The sequence below is a fragment of the Zonotrichia leucophrys genome, chromosome 7, assembly GCF_028769735.1.
Source record: "Zonotrichia leucophrys gambelii isolate GWCS_2022_RI chromosome 7, RI_Zleu_2.0, whole genome shotgun sequence".
Classification (NCBI taxonomy): Eukaryota; Metazoa; Chordata; class Aves; order Passeriformes; family Passerellidae; genus Zonotrichia; species Zonotrichia leucophrys.
In genome coordinates, this window is record NC_088177.1 from 12632895 (window position 1) to 12651718 (window position 18824).

Genomic DNA, 18824 nt, shown 5'->3' on the forward strand with positions numbered 1-18824 from the left:
ATAGGCTTGTTATAAAATGGATGCTGTACTAATTTTACCAAGTGAATATAAAGCAGACTTTAATTCTTCTGAGGATTCTAGGTAAAGAATGTCTCAGTAGGAGACAATTCCCCACAATATTTAATCTGCCTTTGGAAGCTCTTTCAATGGGAGATGATAATTAATAATACATGCATCTTTTCAGTGAATCAAACAGGGTCTAGATTACACATCATCACTTTTCTATCCAGTTTTCCTGCTCCCCTCCTGAATCCACAGTGAAACAGCAGACCCAATTTGATATCCAGGGCCATTGGCAAAGTTCTGCATGACAGCTCCCTTCCTTAAGGAGGGTAAAGCTGGCAATCAAGAAGCTGAGCCTCACCACCACAGCTGACATCAGGGAGCAGAACACAGAACCTTCCTCTTTACAGAACAAGAAACAAAACCTATTTATTCCATCTAAGGTTCTCACAGTTATGATTCGTACAACCAAGTAACTGAGGGAAAAGGACTACAGATATACTTATCAATTTATACTGTAGAAATCATCTCAGCATGGCAAGTGGGGTAAAACTTAGGAATCTAGTAAGATTATTTAATAGTTGTTGTCAATTGATCATAAAGATTGTTATAATATGAATGTTCATATTTCAAAAGACATGTACAGGTTTTTCTGTCATTCTTTACATTTCTTGATCCAGCACTATATTATTCTTACTCTGTAAATCACTGCTGCCATAGGAAAAGCTTCCAATGAGAGTTTTTCTGTATGTTCAGGAGCTGTTATCATGGCATGTGAATGCAGCACCATGCAGAAGGGTTCAGTGATTGATGCACATCAGTGCAAAACTGAATGATGCAGTGCTGATTGTAGGTAGAACATATTTCACTTGCAAACTGTCCAGGTGACAGCTCCATGTATTGGCAGACATTTCCCTACTGTTGAGGCTGTTTCTGTTTAACACAATCCAAGTATCAGACTCCAGTGGTGTTTGTATATTGAGTTCCATACAGCTCAGTGGAGTCATAGATGTGCACACATAGACATGCACATGCATAAATAGCTTTATGAGGAAGGATGTGCAATTAAAAGTTTACTGCAAACCAGTAAAAGGATCAGTGCTGATCAGTATGGAATATCCTTGGGGAACTTCACAGCAATGCAAATCAGTTCTGTAAGAAATTTTTTATATCCTTAGCACTTTGAGGGGGAAAAAGACTTCCTGAAGAATTTTTCTAAGCAACAGATGGCATTATGAAGCAGGAATAATTCTCCAGTAAAGGACTGAGTTGGTTTAAAACATTCACAGAAATATAGTAATTCTCTACAAAATTGTCAGATTCACTTGTAGAAAATCATCTTTATTTTTAGTCTCTGTCCCAAATGGAAAAGAAAAATTAAATCCCTGAGTCATAGCTCAAGATTCACAAATACAGGACTTAAAGTAGACCATTACATGACTATATAGCAGGAAGTATCTAAGCTATTAGCTTAGAAAAAGTGACAACATTAGCCCAGCAAGGCATCTTCCAGTATCTCAAATGACATTTTATAAAGATGCACTTTTCCATCCAACTAACAGCATGATTTCACCAGTTGTCACAAAAAAAAAAAAGCATTTACATGGCAAAACCAAAATTGAACAACAGCTTTTTCAGTATGGAAAAGGGAAAACAAACATCTGCTTTGCTTTCTGCCTCCCTAGTTAATATATTAAGCTAAACAATCTGAAAAAGCACCATTTTAAAGCACTGCTATAATATTAGTTATGTCTCTGAGCCATCAAACATTAATGTACAGGACCATGATTAAATCACACACAAGACCACTTCATAACACTATTTAAAGCTAGGCTGAAAGAGGTCTTTTTCTAGATTGAAAAATTATGTTGCCCTTAGCCATAAAACTCAAGACAATTTACAACCTCTTTAGACCACGAATGTCTGTATGATACACATCAGTAAGTACTTCACGACATTCCCTAGCAAAAGTAATACTGTAAACAATAATTATACTATTAATTGGTTATAAGTTTGAAGTCTTGAAACTATTTTGTCATTAACATGCTCTACACCAAACCATAAATCTTATGGGGGAAAAAAGATAAGAAAGGAAAAGGAAAAAAGAAGCCTCAAGTTGTCAGACACAACAGAGAGCCCTAAGCACCTTTACAGAGGCATTTACAGACCTTCACAACATTCTCAACAGCTGATTTAGTGTGAAAGCAGGCACCAAAACGCCAACATTGAGGAATAACAAACACCACAGTCACTCAGCTTCCAGATGGGAATGAGTCCCAGCCTGCTTCCCCAAGCCCATTCCAACCAAAACTCTCTCCACTGCTTCATACATGCTCATGCCTCCAGCAAGTTCCACACAGTGTTAGAACTAACTCCAACTCCCTGACAAAAATGATGTTACTGTGCCAGAGTTACTATTTCAAATGTTTCTGCAAAATGTGCTTCTTCCAAGGACTAATCCAAGCACAGCAGAGATAAAATAAAGATTCCTAGCTAAGGGAAGCCACCTTGCAACCCAATTCACTGAGCTCTTTAGCCCTTTGGCAGGCCCATAGTAATCTCCACCAAGGCAAGACATCCCAGGACTTGTCCATTCCAACTCTGCAAAATGCACACAAAATACAGAAAGGCTCATACCCCAACCTTCTGCTCACTTTAATACCAATGCATTACTGGAGCAGGAATTCTGTATGTTTAGAATTACAGGTCTTCATCAGATTTACACACTGTTAGCAGCAGGATTCCTGGGGAAAAAGAACTGGTGTTCTGGTTTTTGTCCCAACTTTAGAGAGCACCAACACAATATGCTAATTGCTAATCATCTCCTCCCTCATTCACTGCTCAAACACTGAGAAAACCTGCATACTCCCAAAACCAAAGCTGCCTGCATCAGACATTGTCCAAAGGAAGTACCCTAATTATGCCTAATTTAGGATTTACATTTTAATTTCAACTTCAAGACAGCTGGGCTCTTCTCAAGGGAAAACCAAGAGCAGCACAGTAAATCCTTCACGCACACTCCCCCTGCTTTTTTTCCAAGCTGTTGCTGCGGGGTTTTCACTGGTTGAAGACACCATCAACACACAGCAAAAGAATATTTTTGCCTTTCAGATTCAGGGAGATAAGAAAATGAGAAGTCTTACTGACAACTTGACCCACTCTTTCAAGACAGTTGTTCCATATTTATGTGGCTGCCCCATACCATGTGGTAGAGTACCATTGGCTTGTTTTTAATAAAATACAAACAGTTCAGTTGCATAATGGAAGTTAAGATTGTCTTTAGCAAGGATTGCAGCTGTAGAACCAACCTCACAGGATGTGGACTTAAAAACTGAAGCAATACATAAAATAAGGTTTTTATGTGGGTTCCTCAGAACTCACTACAATAAATTCACAATAAGCTTTGATATCAATGCTAACAAGTAATTAAATTGGTGTTCCATTTGTAAGTGCTTTCAAGTTGTGCTTACAAACATTTCAACATGAAACTGACAGAGATACACTCTTTGCAAAGAAGCTGCTCAAAAGAATATACATGATAAAAGCCAGCAATGCTCTTATTGTTGGATCAACATCATGAGAATGAAAGAAATGAACAACTTTCAGACCTCCTCAAGTTGCTCCAAAGTGTTTGTAAGGAAGGCAACCTGCATTTACATGGCCCCTGGACTAGCAAAGTTTCTTTGGCATGCATTATTCTCCCAAGATAGCTAAAGACCTTTTAAGGCAGGGCAATGAGCGGGTGAGCTGCAAGGCAGCATCAATCAGGCCTGGATTCAGCAAGAACCAGGAGATCTGCTTATTTGTCACAGCACACGCCACAGCTGAGACAGCCACCATACACAGAGCATCACCACACAATTCCAGAAAGCTCCAACCCACACACAGTAACACCTCACCACATCAGCAGGCTGCAAGCATCTGCCCTTCTTGTCCTTCAGCCCAGCCTTTTATCCCCTGCTGTTGCTGCCCTGCCCATGTGTGCCCTCTGTTCCCTTTGGTGGTTGGTCAGTGCCCCTGGGCACTCCATGGCTCGTTCCCTTCAACAGCATTCACCTGTCCTGCACAGCTGTGCCCACTGGGGATGAGGCTGGGCCAGCCCCACTCCCAATCACCACAAACTCTGTGCCTGCACTTATCCACAGAGCAGCTCCCTCAAGAAAAGGCATCTCCCAGAGCAGCTGTGGGACAGCCAAAACACACCCACACACCTCAGTACTGCCGTGCTCTTTTTACCTGCTGGAGTAAGCAGGTGAGTATTGAGGATGTAGGAGGGGGAGCAGCTTCCTCTTGCTCACCTCTGGGCAACCACACAGGGTCAGCCTGAATTCCTGATGCCCACGTGCCACCAACTGCTGCCAAGTGGTCAATGACATGAAAAATGGTTGTGTACTGTTCTGCCCAGATGTCTATTTCCCTAGCAAAATTCTTATCATTCACCTGAAAAGTTTATAACCTTGAGCCTGTCCTTTTTGGGCTGCCGGCACTTGGATGGGGAAACACAAAACAAAATTAAATGTAGGTGAAAATATAATTGTAAGATACTGAGCCAGGCTTATACAAATCACAGTGCCAACCACACAGCTCTATTCTACTAGTAGTCCAAGCAACCTTTATCTGTTGCACACATGAATATTCAGAGGGAAGTACCTAACACCAGCTGCCCTAAGGAGTAGAATAATGTCACTTGCACACTGCTGCCATTGCTCACAGCTCTGCCATCCCTGTCACCACCCTGGGTGGCTTTGTGCCTCTGACTGGAGTGCATGGGCTACTTTGTCACTCACCTAGAAAATACCACCCTAGTATTGAGCCCTAACATTTCAAGTAGCTCTAATTCAGCTTTCAGCTCGGTTCTTTGTCCTCTAAAAATAACTCACGTTTAATTGCAAATGGCTACAATTTTCTAATTCTTTGTGACCCCAAACCTCTAAATCTATTACCCAGAGACAGCCAAAGTAATCCTTAATGAAGGTGTGGGTACAGTGCAGCATGCTAGGGGCCATCTGGTTGCCAGGTGTTTCCTGGCTTAGCTTTCCTTCACAATACACATCACTCCTCCTCCCCTAATTCCAAGGAAGGCAATTTCTACCTCAGGAAAGTCCCTCATTAAAGACACAGACAAGGGCTTTTTTGCAAGCAAGTCAGCTGCAGCACAGCAAAGTTCACAGCCCAGAGCAGAAAGCCTAGAAGGGTTGTTTGTTACCACACAATATGTCCCTGTGACTATCACCAATAGACTGTGCCAGGACTGTTTCTGACTGTTAATAGGAAGTGCAACATTTTCACTGTGACCCAATGCTTTGTGTCCTTCACAAAAAAAAAAAAAAAAAAATTCAATTCCAAAGTAAGAGCAGTTTTTATAATTGTACCATTTATACAGGTGGTACTATTTTACACCTGTAGAAAAAAGGTGATTTAAAATGTACTAAGCAAGACTGGCAACCAGGATAATTTGATTTCTTTCAGGGAGTAACACAACCTGTCAGAGTGGTTAGATCCTGTGAACTTTATTTTCAAAATGGACTTTATTTTAATAACATGGACTTGAGAGTCCTATGGGCCTGTTCAACAATTGCTTGACCCATAGGGGAATGTGGAATACTCGTGATACAGCAGTTCCCCACAAATTAAAAAAACATCTGTTTGGATGTATAGGCTGGCCCATTATCTGTCTTTATGGAGACAGGTACTCCAAGGGCTGCAAAAGCAGACAAAAAATTATGCTGAATGCCTGAATGTCTTTCACACATTCACCTGTATGGTGAAACCAGGACAGGGTGGAAGCAAAAATACATGTGGAAAAGGTATCAATCACATAATGAACATATTTCGACCTACCAAATTCAGGAAAATATGTAACATCGGTTTGTCACCTCTCTAGAGCTTAAAGTGTTAAGTTTACACATCACTGTTTTCAACAAAACCCAAAAGCTAGAGTGAGGAAGTAAAATGTATGATGTGCCATTTCAACTCCTTAGCATTTTATAATTTATCTCCTTCACATCACTCACTGGAGCTTGCCCAGGCTCTCCAGAAGATAATATGACTTCACAAGACCTTATTTTCCCCATGAACAGGCAGACAGATCAAAAACCCACTAACTGGTAACCATCCTTCCCATGAATGGAGACAGTGATTTAACAGACAGAACCCTGGGAAACAAAATTACAAGGCAATGTTTCTGCCGACGGACAGGAGCTGAAAATAAGCAATATAGAGAAGAGTCAATGGTTTTGTGTAATTTCAGCTTGAGAGGACAACTTTCAAATCAGGATTATTACAGGAGCATCCATCACAAGAAGCAATCAGAACATTGCAGGCATGTTCATCTTGGTCGTGCTTCTTCCCTTCCCCAGGTAAATCCTGCCATGTGCAGGGAGCAGGGATGCAGTGCTGCTGGACTGTTTTCTGACACCATAAGGCAAGCCTTTCCATCTAGGTGGTTGATTGGGCTGGTAAACAACCAGAAAAGCATGGATTAAATCCACATCCCCCTCTGCAGCAGCTTGTTTTCTCACTGCTGCCCATCAGTCATAAGGACTGGGGTGGAAAAGATCAGGCTGCCCCCAGGATCAAAAGGATCAGGGCAAAGGGGCCACTCTCCAGTTCTCCTTCCACAGCCCCATCAAGCTGATGAATGGAACGTTGTGTGTCACTCAATGGCAGTGCAGAAGGGGCCGGTGCGACTGCCAAGGTGGCACAAGTGTCCTCCTTGTTCCAGTCTCAGGTGCCACCTGTGCCATGAGCACCTCTAACTCTGCCCACCATGGACACAAAGCTCTGCCAGTGTTCTGTTTCCCCACATAACTTGGTAGCACAAAGCGTTTCCTGAAGCCTCCCATGGCTGAGGGTCATATTTAGAGTCAGATCAGTCTTTAGCATAACAAGAGTTTGTTCAAATCTCTAGATTCAATTTGCCTGAGGTACTTTTGCAAAATCTGTTGCATCGTCTTTGGGACATCCTTTTGCTCCTGGGATACATCACTCGACACAGTTCTGAGCTGCTTACCCTCCAATCCCACAGAAAGGTCAACTGGCACCATGGGCTTCATCTCAGCCCCCTGTAAAGTTCAGCTGAGCATCGTCACCAGTGCTGCCACCAGCTGCCTATTTAAGTCCCTGTCTGGCTGCCACTTGTGACAATTAATTGCACAGACTCAACAGCACTTCTCCACCAGGCTCCTCTCTGCAGAGCATCTGCCACATCACATCTCCTCTCCCCAAGGGCAGGTGGAGACAAGCCTCTCTCTGCTGCCATGGAGCTCAGCAGGTGCATCTCACAGCCTGTACCTCACTTCCACCTTCTCTCTCTTCAGGCCAAATCCAGGAAGTATTTATTTGTTTAAATATTTATGGTTTACTTGCAGTAGTCAGTTCTCAGGAATGTTTCAGACTGGTTATGTACAAGTAACAGGGTCAGTGGCATGCACAGAAAAACTGTGTCAGTATTTCTCAAACATGACAGGGAAAACTCATTTTTACAGCAAAGACAAAAGCCCTTGTGACTCCTCCAGTGTATGGAGAAGCAGCCTGAGCTGGGGACTCTGCAGAGTCAGGATGCTCCATCTGTGCTTGGGAATTAGCAGGTTACGAAATGCAAACAGCTGCTGCTCAGAGACACACAGGGCAGAAGTGCCTGCTCTGCCCAGCAGCCAGGAATCTGCTCTGCTGGTCCTGGCACCGCAGTGCCCCAAAGAGCCACTGCCCCATCAGTCCTCAGCACATGACAGGCAGGTTGATTTATGGGTGGACACAGAGACAAAGCTAAAATTTGCCCAGAGAATTGCAACACGAATCATTTCCAAGCCCAGAAGAGCTTCTCCAGCTCAGCTGCAGATCAAGACCTAAGCAAAGAGGACAACCTAAGACCAAAAGCACACCTGTGGTGGACACACAGCGGCTCTCACCACTATCCCAGAGCCCCACCAAGCTCAAATGCACTGCTCATCCCACAGATGTCTTGCCCACGATCCCAAGCTCCTCAGAAAATAAGCAACATCTCATTTCAAAACGAAATCCAGAAGAAGAACATCACATGTTCTTTTTCTATGGGTTCATCTATGCAGTAGGTTTAGTAGTTATGTGGAGCTCTGCCCAGAGCTGTTTCAATACAAAATGAGTGATTAAACTGAAAGATAAATGCAGACAGACCCACACTGGAAGGGGAAATTGCCCAGCACCAGTACCAGTTGTGAAGGATTTTCAAGTCCAGCTGCAAAGCAAATCCATCACAAAAAGGGAAATATTAACAAGTGACTACAGTAATTTTATTCTTGAGGCATACTTACTTGCTTGTTCATTTTACTATCTGTATATTTTAATGTCTTTTAAAAGCAAGTTTCTGCTAGAAATTGTTTTCACAAGCTTCAAAACATTCTTCAAAGAGCTACTCATCTGCTTAGTGACACAGACATGGGGCAGGGTTTATTTATTAATCTAGGAGGATTACACTTCAATCTAGATCAACCTTTGCCTGCAGGTAAGAGCAGTAGGGCAGATAAATCCAGCAGATTTTCCAACTGCAAAGGCATGAAAGGAATAGAATCCTAAAGAAAATGGTGTCATGCTTGAATGGTGAAAAGAGGCGAACATAAGGAGATAGCCACTTCCTTTTTATCAGTTGTTCAACAGCTGCTGGAACAGGCAAATTCTATTCCTACTGACCTGTCAGCTCTGAACCTGCCTCTAATAGCTGAAACCAGTCTCCATAGCTAGTTTTTCAAGTGAAAATATAGCACATTTCTCTGATGTCTTTTTTCCTGCCTTTTTAATGTGCCCACAGATCATTTTGTCACTGGAGAAAGGCTCATTTTTCACTTACCTTCCCTCTCCCTTAGGCAAGCAAGAAAAGGCACCAAAAACACTGCTACAAAAAACAAACACACAGGAGAGGTAAAATATCCATTCTCTCCCCATCCCAGGATACAGACAACTCACTTATTCCACTGCACCTGGAATAAGCAGTGTCACTGAGACTAATCCTGCAATAACTTAAAATGCAGAAGAAAATTCCATCCTCTTCAGAAAAAAAATAATTACAGCTTCTATCAGCATATAAAACAAATTAGAAGCAAAAATAATCCAAATCTTCCAAGTAACTGAAACATCTGTACTTAAATGCACATGAGTTTGGCAGAGCAGGAAGGGGAAATCACCTGGTGCCAACCACAGAGGTACTTCAGAGTAAAACCCCATAATGCCAAACCTGCAGGGAAGTTTTTCTGACCCTGGCAGTAAACATGGATTCATATCCTGAAGTATGAAACACATTTTGCCCAGTATTTTTTCCCTCCTCCTGCTTGTAATAGGTGGTAAAAGAATTCAGTCCTAAAATACTTAATTTAAAAGGTAAACAAGTTACTTTAAGTACAGCTTGCACATTCACCAAGTTGCTCTGTTCCCATCATGGAATAAAACAGAAAGTTCATGACACCACCCAAAAGAAGGAGTATCTGCCTTAAAATAGCCAGGAGCATTTTTATGTGCTGGCTCAGAGAGGTACACACTTGCCACCACCTACATATTGTCATTGTCAGCATTTTTTAAAAAATAAATTAATTACAGTCAAGGAGTACTCTCTCATAAATAGCAGTGTATAAATCCATTTGTGCTAAAAAATAATAAAAAAAAAAAGTAGAATTAAGTTCATAAAAAGATTTCAAAGCATTGAATAAAGCATTGTTTCAGCAGATACTAGTTACTGTGAGTGTCACAAAGCCTGAATTTACAATACAGGGTTCAAAGACTCAGTCCAGAGGAATCAAAGGACAGAAGTCCCCACAATTACAGCTGCTCAGTGATACAGGTCACTGCTGGCACCCTGATACCAGCACTGCCATCTAAATAAACACACATTCCAGCATCTCAAGCATCAATAGCATAAATAAGGTAAAATGAGAAATGTGTTCCTAATTTCCAAGTGCCTGTAATTATCAAATGGAACTTAGCAACAAATTATTAATTCTATTTATTGCTAAGAGTGATGCTGGAAGCGTACAGTGGACCAAAAACAAGCAAAGGGGGAAAAAAAGCCTAAATGAATTCAGCTTTTTTTGCTCAGAGAACAGTATTAAAGGTCATTCTAAGTGCATGCAGTTGGACTTTTTTCCCAAATACATTCCACAAAAAATGTTCTCAACTATTTGTATTGAAAGATAAATTTAGAAGAATTTTTAATATTGCATTGAAAATACTACTAATGTTTTAAGCAACACAAGTAGCACACCATTAAAAATTATCTAAATTAAAAGACTATAAGTATTCTCTGTAAATCACTTCTGCTACTTTTGGCAACCTGTAGAGTATAAAACTATATATATATTAATTTGCAGTAATACAAAATGGCTTTTATTAAAAGTTTAAAAATAAATTTATTATATGCTATAATAGACAGCACCTGGGTAATAAGAAATACTTAGATTCAACATTCTGCTGTTTTATTCAGAAGCAGAACCAGCTCTCCACAGCCTAAAAAGCTTAACTTTGCAGAACAACATGGAATGAAAGCTTATTTGCCACACTCTATCCTTTGCTCTTCAGAATGAATCAGGTTATTAAGCATTCCACACACACACAGGGGTTTGTTTGCTTTACTTTGCTTTTTTTTTCTTTTTAATTACTCTTATTGGAGGTTAGGATTTTTTTATCTTTTTTTTTTTTTTTCCTTTCTCTCAGGGACTTTTGTCCTATTTGTTGCCTAAGAGATGATAGTGATTGGTACTTAAGAGGCAAAAGGAGTGGCCGAGGGGGGGGACAGGGCGCAGCTGGCCACTCTTATTGGGGGCTTTTTCTCTTGGGAAGGGCAAAGACAGGGCAAGATTTTGGCTTCCAGACACCCTTAGCCACAACTTGAAATCTCTATGTCTGCTCTGGACTCCTGGCAGCACAGACACTGACTCCAGGTCTGTTCTGAGCATGCTGTGAGCAACCTTTGGCCCAAACACTGCCCTAACAGTGCAAATCAAGAAGTCTGATACAAATCTGGAGGAGATGACACTCTTATTTCAGAAATATCCCTTCTATTCTTGTGGATAGCTCCCTGCACTGTGTATTTTGTAATGCAGGTAGCAGGGGAGCACTGAAGGAGCATGGGGTATCCAAGCAGCTTATCTGCGTTCATCTGTGATGCCCTCCCACCCCCAGCTACAGGCGGGCAAGAAGGATGGGATATGACTGACCAACCATCCAGACCATCCCTTTGGCAAAATCTGCTCTCTTCCTTTCCAAATCATCCAGCTCCACCCCTGCATGTCTCCTTTTTGAGCCCCTGGGTTTTTTTTCCCCTCAGCCTCCTTGAACAATCTGCTAACTGCTGGTGGAAACAAAAGGCAGCATTAGTTTCAGCACACCCAAGGGAAGCAGACCAATGCCTACACGCATGACCAGAGCCTGGCTGCAAACAGGCAGGGCAGGCTGCCTGCCCGGCACGCCCTGAGCACGGCCTGCAGGAGGAGCAGCCCAGCACCTGAGAGCACACCAGGCACCAGCAGCCAGGCTATGTCAGCAGAAACCTGCTCATGAGCACACAGCTGCTCGTCAGCAAGCCACAGGCACAGCGCCTCAAACAAAGGAGAGGCTTTGCTGTCTGAGCCGTACCGGGGGGCAGAAGGGGAAGGGGTGCCTTGGCACACCTCAGACATCACACATCAGCTGCAGCAATCAGGCAGGGAGTGGTCTCTGTGGGGTCCCTTCATCCAACAATCAGCCAGGGTTGTCACATGTAAAAGCACGTTAACATTAGCAAGTGTTAGCACTAGGCTGTGGCACAGCATTTGTCCTTGGGTCTGGCCAAAGGGCCCATGAGGAGATCAGATGTGCTCAGACCTGGTGGTCACAGAGGGGCTGCTGTGGAAAACACAAAGTGTGGCATGAGAAGATCTGGTTAGCTAAAACAAGCTGACCAGATTTCCAGCGAAGCAGAATTCAAACCCACACCTGAACCCTCCTTAAAGTCAAAGGAACACACACTTTCAGCCCATTTCACAGCAGACACAGAAAAAATGCTTTCCTCACAGTCCCTCTCAGAGCCTGAGCCCTCCCAGAGAAATAGGGGTGTCCTTGCCTTAATGTCCAGCACCTTGCAACTGCCCTTGCTGCACAAGCTGCTCACATACCTGCTACACAAAGTGAGGAGAACAAAAGCAGAGAAACCTAACTGTACCTCAACCTCAGCTGAGGCTCCTCCAGGCACAGCCATGCTTGGGACACACAGGGAAGGAGGCCAATCCATCCTTGCTCACAGCCAGCACATACAGGATTCTGGCCCAGCAGTGAAGCACACAGGCCACTTTTGAATGTCTACAGCACTTCCTACTGTTCATCTCTGGATCAAACTTGGACCAAGGTAGGAGTTTTCAAAAACACATCCCAAACTCTGTTCAGAACTTCCATAAAACATTTAATTTTGAGGCAGTTCATCCAAGATCAGAACCTCAGGAAAAGTAGCAAGTTTTACATAGCCAAGCAGCTGTCCTAAGAGATAATCTATATTCCTAAAGATAGAACTGATAGTTCCTAGTTCTAAACCAGAAACCAGCCCCTATCATTCTCTCCAGAAAACAAAGTGAAAACATAGGGTTAATTGAATCAATAGGTCCTATAATTAAATGCTGCCAAGTTAGCTGGCATGATTGGACTACTGGGTTTGGTTTGTTTGGGGGTTTTCTCTTGTTTATCCAGAGGTTGATATACTTTAAATACAGCTAATTTCGCAAACAGCTATTGAAATTTAATTTAAAACTCCCTCAGGGAATAAAATGAGAAGTTTCACAGAGAGAAAAGTAACTTTTCATAGACTCAACTCACTGGAAGCTACTGCAATCTAACTGTCTTAGAGCTACTAGAAGAACCAAAAGAAAGAAATCTTCCTACTTCTTGCTGGGGGCTTGGCACAAGACAATAAATATTCCTCAACTCCTTATACCTATGAGTGACAAATGAAGGAAGAAAATTTGCTAAAGGACCTTAATTCTACCTACAAACCCACAACTTAAGAATTGTCAGGTGTAAACTGATTATTTCCCTGATGGCAAAAAGTACCCCAGATTTTCAATAATCAGAAAACAGAGCTGTAAATTGCATTGTCTCTTTCCAGAAGGTGCAAGTCAGGTACAGATTCAATGAACTCATCACAGTTTCTGATTTTCATTATTTAACCCTGCTGGTTGTACTAAGGCTATTGTCTCCCTTATACTATATGAAACATACATACATTTTATCTGGAAGCATCATGTGCTAAAATAAATAAATTGTTTCTGTGGTGTAATAAATAGTCTCATGACATCACAGAAAGTTAAAAAAATGTGGACTTTAAAGATGCTAGAAGATAAACAGAGTATCATAACACTGGTCAAGCCTATCAACCAGCACTCACCTGTCTCACAGACTGCAGAAAACAAAGAGAATTGGCCAAGCCACACCTTTTCACCATAATTCCTCTCAAACTAACAAAGATGCAGGATGCTGAGTGCAAACACTAACAATGCTCTGAAGCTGATGCCTGTTATCCCTTTCTGCCACCTCCCCAATCAAGACAAAGGAACAAAGATCAGTTTCATCTGCAAGACTGCTGTAGGGAAAAACAGCAGTGAGTGTAAAACCATAAGGATTAGCTCATCTTTTCTCCTTAATACAAGAGCAAACAATTAGTGTTCAAGTAAAATGGGTCAATCAAGACTTCAAATCCTCTTAACAGCTAGTACAGTAACCCATGTGGCCACAACAATCCAAATTAACCCCATGGATACATCAGTGCTTTCCTCTGATACCTAGAAAGCAATTACAAATGTCACACTGAACGTCCCTCTGAAACACCCTTGTATAGTTTAGTAGCATAACCTGTTATTAAACCTTCCCACAAAATAAAAGCTTTTTCCTTTTCTGAGGCAGGCAGCTTAAACCATCTCTGTTTTCCAGCACCAATGCTCTAAATCAGCTCCACCCCATGGAAATAAGTCTCATGCTGTTTTTTCTTATTAACTGAGATGCAGTACAGAGCTGTTGCCAATGAGCACACCTGTACAAGAAGCAGAAGGATGGAAGAAAAGCACCAACCCTAAATATGTCAAGACCCACCCATACTCTGTGCACGTGTGTTTGGGAAGAGATAAGCCATGCCATGGTATCAGAGAACACTGCTCATCTCATGCTCTCTCTGAAGTACTTGGTATCTCTAAATATCATCAAGGGGTTCACAACACTGAGCCCACACACCATGAATTTATCCTCTTCCTCTTTTCTGTAAAAACATGCTTGATTTTTAAACGTGCCTAAAGCTGACTTTCAAGCACAATTAAGCATGTGCTTGGACTGCATAAATACAGATGGACCAAAACAACCATCCTTGAGTGTTAAGGAACAATTCTACATATCAGCACATATATACTTTTATTTCTTCATCAAGTGCACACATGGATTTAAAGACAGCACAAAACCCAAAATATCTACATCATCAGATAACTCAGTTTAGAAAGGACCTTGGGAAGTCACCTTGTCTTAGGACCCCTTTTAGACCTTTCCAAATTTCTGGTCATTATTTGTGTGCATGTTAAGTGCAACACTCCCTAATCCCTTCCTGGTTAAGGCTTCAGTTCAGTTTCCAGCATCCTGCAGCCAGAAATGCCTTTTCTGAAACCCAAATAAAGCCAAGGGTGCATTTTTTTTTCTTTGACTGTGAGCCAGAAGTTTTACCAGATCAGTTCTCAGCACAGCCACTGCCTGCACTGTGGGCAAAAGATCTGCAAGGAACTCAGGCTCAGGCACCAGCAGAGCTTTTATTTTCCTTTCTTAAGCTGATTATCATTTGTCCCACCATGGCAGATCAGATTTCAGATCCTTCATCTGCTGCAGATATGTTCCAAGCTCTGTCATACCTTGTGCCTTTGTAAAGACATTAGTAAACAAAAGGTGACTTTCAGAAAGCCTCCATCATAAAGTCCTCACAACCTAAATTCTTTTTGACTTCTTCTTCTCCCAACCCCATTAAGAGAACAGACCTGTCTCCAACACACGTGTGTGACATGCCACATTGGGAGGTGAAGCTGGAACAGCCCAGCAGAATCTGCAAAGGGCCTCAGCCCTGTTTCTGTGCTTAGATATTTCTAGCAACTTCCACAGACATTTTTAAGTGAGCACAGTGCCAGAGCTGGAGGAGCCAGAGCCCACTCTGTCAGCACACACAGCAAATGCCTCCTCTGTGAATTCAGGTGTATGGTTTAGCAAAGGGTAACCTGTACAGAAAGGAGCACGACAGACCGAAAGGAAAGGTGCTTCTGGAAAAAACATCTGGCAACACGGGAATTCTGAACCCACAGACTGCAGCAATTCATTTAGAGACTGTTGTGATCAGATCACTCCTGCCTAGGCACAGCACCTCGGGGGTCATTAAATTACAACTATTTCTTTATTATCCACACACATGAAAGAACACAGCTAAGTGGGTATGATATAATATACCATAATAATTACATCAGTCCTCTAAATCAAGGCTGCAAACGCTGCTTTACATAACAAACTGCATTATAAGCACAATGACCTGCCCTCCAGTGTGCTAAAACTCTCCTCAGAAGAACAGCAACTCCTAATTCTCAGGATGACAGCTCTTTGGCTTCTCTCAGACCCCCACAGGAAATGTGCAATATGGGTGCAGCAAACTGAAAAGTTCCAAAACCCAGATCCTGTCCCTTGATGAGATAAGAAGAGATGAGAAGAGATGGAATGTATGGCACCATGCTCCACTGCTGAGATCATCCCTCCTCCCAGAGCCCTGTGCCAGGGCTCACCTGCAGGTTTCATTGCCATGCACAGCAGCCTCACTAAGGCACTGGGGTTATTTCCAGTGTGAGACTTTAGCTCACCTGCAAATGCCTGAGCTCCAGGACACTGGTACCACATGGAGACTGAGGTCTTGCCCACTGCTGAGTGCACATCAGTGTCTTGCAAATGAAACAGTGAGGCGTGGGTGGTTCCCAGTCCTGGGTGCCACACAGGTGAGTCTGGGCTCTGTTACACATTTCACACTTTCAGAACATCAGCTGGAGAAATGACAACCATAAACTTAACTGGACTGCCCTCACCCTGACTGAAGAGAGCTGTAGCACATCCAGGGGAAGTGGCCAATCTTTCAGTGCTCATTAATCACTTTTTCATCATCTATGACGTAACACAGGGACAACTTCACTATGCTGTGCCCTCTCAGCGCATTCTCTTCCCAGGCAATGCTGACGCCATCCAGGCAGGAGGAAAGGGAAAGAAGCTATGGAAAATAAATACATTCTGCAGCTGAGCCTCTTCCTGAGGCTTTCAGCTATGAGACGTGTAGCCCAGACATCCCTGCCAGTCTAAACCAGCACAGGTGAAAAGAAACAGGTTCCTTCATGGAGAGGAATCAAAGGTTTGTGGAGAAAATGGGGAGAAACAGAACCAAAAGAGTATGTGGCTCAATCTCACAGGGTAGAACCCTTCTGAAAACAAAATGGACAGGTTTTCTGAACAATAAGCAGCACAAATGCTGGACAGCAAGTGGTTTTTTTGAGGAAGGATGGAGTATTATTTATTGGCATGACAGATTATGAAAATTGATGCTAAAGACCTAGAATAAGGAAGACTTACAACATACATGTGCATACATCCCATTCTACTGCATGTTAATGCTATGCTAATTGCTGTTCTGTTAATTGCTATGTTAAAATGCCATTCTCTATGCTAATGCTCACTCACAAGTGAAAACCTACACCTCTGTCTCAGGAAGAATCCGACATAAAAACCCACCAAAAACACGAGAGGATATTTTAATTCGAAGGAAAACCGAAAGTTCCGGCTTAACCCAGGGAAACTGACCATGCTGGTGTCTTTCAATACGGAGAGCAGTTCTCCCGGCATGCGGCACACCCCCTTCTTTCCCGAAGGTGCTCCATAAAGCCCATTTTGTGCAGAGGGCAGGTCGGGGTGTCTCGTTTGGATGGGTACAGGGCAGAGGAAGGCGAGCAGGGTTTATCTGTGGCTCGGTGCAGCAGCACGGCAGCGCAGCGCAGCACACGCCTACGGCTCCTACCTGCAGCCATCCGAGCCAGGCACATTCTACATCATTTTCTCCTACATAAAAAGGCATTGTTCGCCGCTGGGCTCCCGTGCGCGGCTGTTTTCCTCCCTGATCCATGCAGTACAGGGAATCATTTTTTTAGGTGGGTTTTTTTTTTCCCCCTCTCCCCGATGCAAATTACCAGCGCTTACAGCCCTCGCCTCACACAACGTTCTTTGTTCAGCCGCGCAGATCCCCTTAGAGGAGCTTAGGGGTGGGGGCAGGAGAGGACAGAGTCTCCCATCCCCCGGAGGGCTTTCAGAGCCCGGAGATGCTCCGAGCCCTCAGCGCGGCCGCCCCCGTGAAGGCAGAGCGGGCGTTACCGGGTGGCCGCCCCGCTCCATTTTCACCTCCGGGAGGTGGGGCGGGGGCGACCCGCGGAGAACTCCGGTCTGGCTCTGGGACTGAAGGGCCCAAAGAAGGGACGGAAGGACGGACACACGGACGGACGGAGCACCCTCAGGAGCGGGGTGCCCCCAAAAGGGCTCGCGAAGGCCGCAAGGCGGGAAGCGCGCGCGGCTGCCCCCCCCCCACACCCACACACCCACCCCTCTTTTCCCGCACTCCGCAACGGCGCCGGCCCCGCGCCCCCGCCCCGCCTGGCCCTCCTCATCCTCCTCTTCCTCCGACGGGGCTCGGCACGGCGCTTACCTGAGCGCCACGGCGGCTGCCGGCACCGACGGGCACACGGAGGACGCGGGGCACCGGGCTCCAGCCGACCCGCCCCGCCGCTCTCGGGGCTGTCGCCGGGACGCGGCCGCCTGCGCGCCGCGAGCCCCCGGGACCGCCCCCGGCCCCGCCCCGGCCCCGCCGCCGCTCCCGCAGGGCCCCCGCGCCTGAGGAGGTGGAGGAGCGGCCCCTCCGCCCCGCCCCGGCCCCTGCATTGCAGAGACTCCGAGCGAGCCGCCGGGACAGACACACGCGGGCCCGCCCGGTGTCGCCGTGCCCGGCCCTGCCCTGCCCTGCCGCGGGTGGAAAACCTTCCCGAAAGCTCCTCACCTGATTTCCTTTGGGTCTGCCAAGTCCGGCTCAGTCTAATTCCTCCTTTTCCTCTGGAGAAAGAGAGCAAGTAACAGTGAGATCGGTGAAAAAACGCCTTTACAGCACCCTCAGACACCGCGCTGCTGCTCACTTCCACTCTGCTTTCGTAGGGCCGGGCTTTCCAGCCATTTCCTGGAATCTGGCAATAAAAGATATCCTATTACTTTGTCACTTACCACATTCTCGAACTGAACTGTCCCTCTCCCTCAGGGTGTCCATTACACTTGCTATACTCCAAAGTCATTCCTCCCACAATATCAGTGATAGGGCTACAGCATCAGCTCATACCTCACCTGTTACAGCCAGAGCCACGCCAGTCCAACCCACCTGTGCTGGAGATGAAAGAGTAAAATGCTGCTGCTTTCCTACCTCCTCTCTTCCCCTAAGCAAATTTCAGTTTGTTAATAATTCATGACTGCAAAAGTCAGTCTGTCGGAATCTTAACCAAAAATTCTGAGCATGCCATGTATGCATTAGCCTGTAATAATGTTTTGAAGGTACTATATTTGGATTCAGTGAAGATAAATATATTTGGGGACCTAGAGTGCATGCTATTACCCATACTGCAGTGGAAAAACTTTAAACATTAAATTCAGTTTGGTTGCATTTTGCTGCATCACTGTGAGCAAGTTATCCACATTTTTTCCCAAATGTCACTAATTTTACGTAGCCAGCTAGATTTCGAGCATGATTTTTGAGG

General features: G+C 44.2%; 1 protein-coding gene across 34 annotated transcripts in view; it reads right to left on the reverse strand.

Annotated features, from left to right (window-relative positions):
• The window catches only part of MAP2 (microtubule associated protein 2), a 223801-nt gene extending 205668 nt beyond the window's left edge, over positions 1–18133 (reverse strand). For 26 of the 34 annotated variants that reach the window (XM_064717834.1, XM_064717833.1, XM_064717839.1 and 23 more), the window contains exon 1: positions 17735–17875. The gene's annotated coding sequence lies outside the window, so the exon portion shown is untranslated. Of the gene's footprint in view, positions 1–17734; positions 17876–18082 lie in introns of those variants that run through there. The other 8 variants (XM_064717852.1, XM_064717851.1, XM_064717850.1 and 5 more) reach the window with 4 other exon arrangements.
• Between the last annotated feature and the right edge of the window lie 691 nt (positions 18134–18824).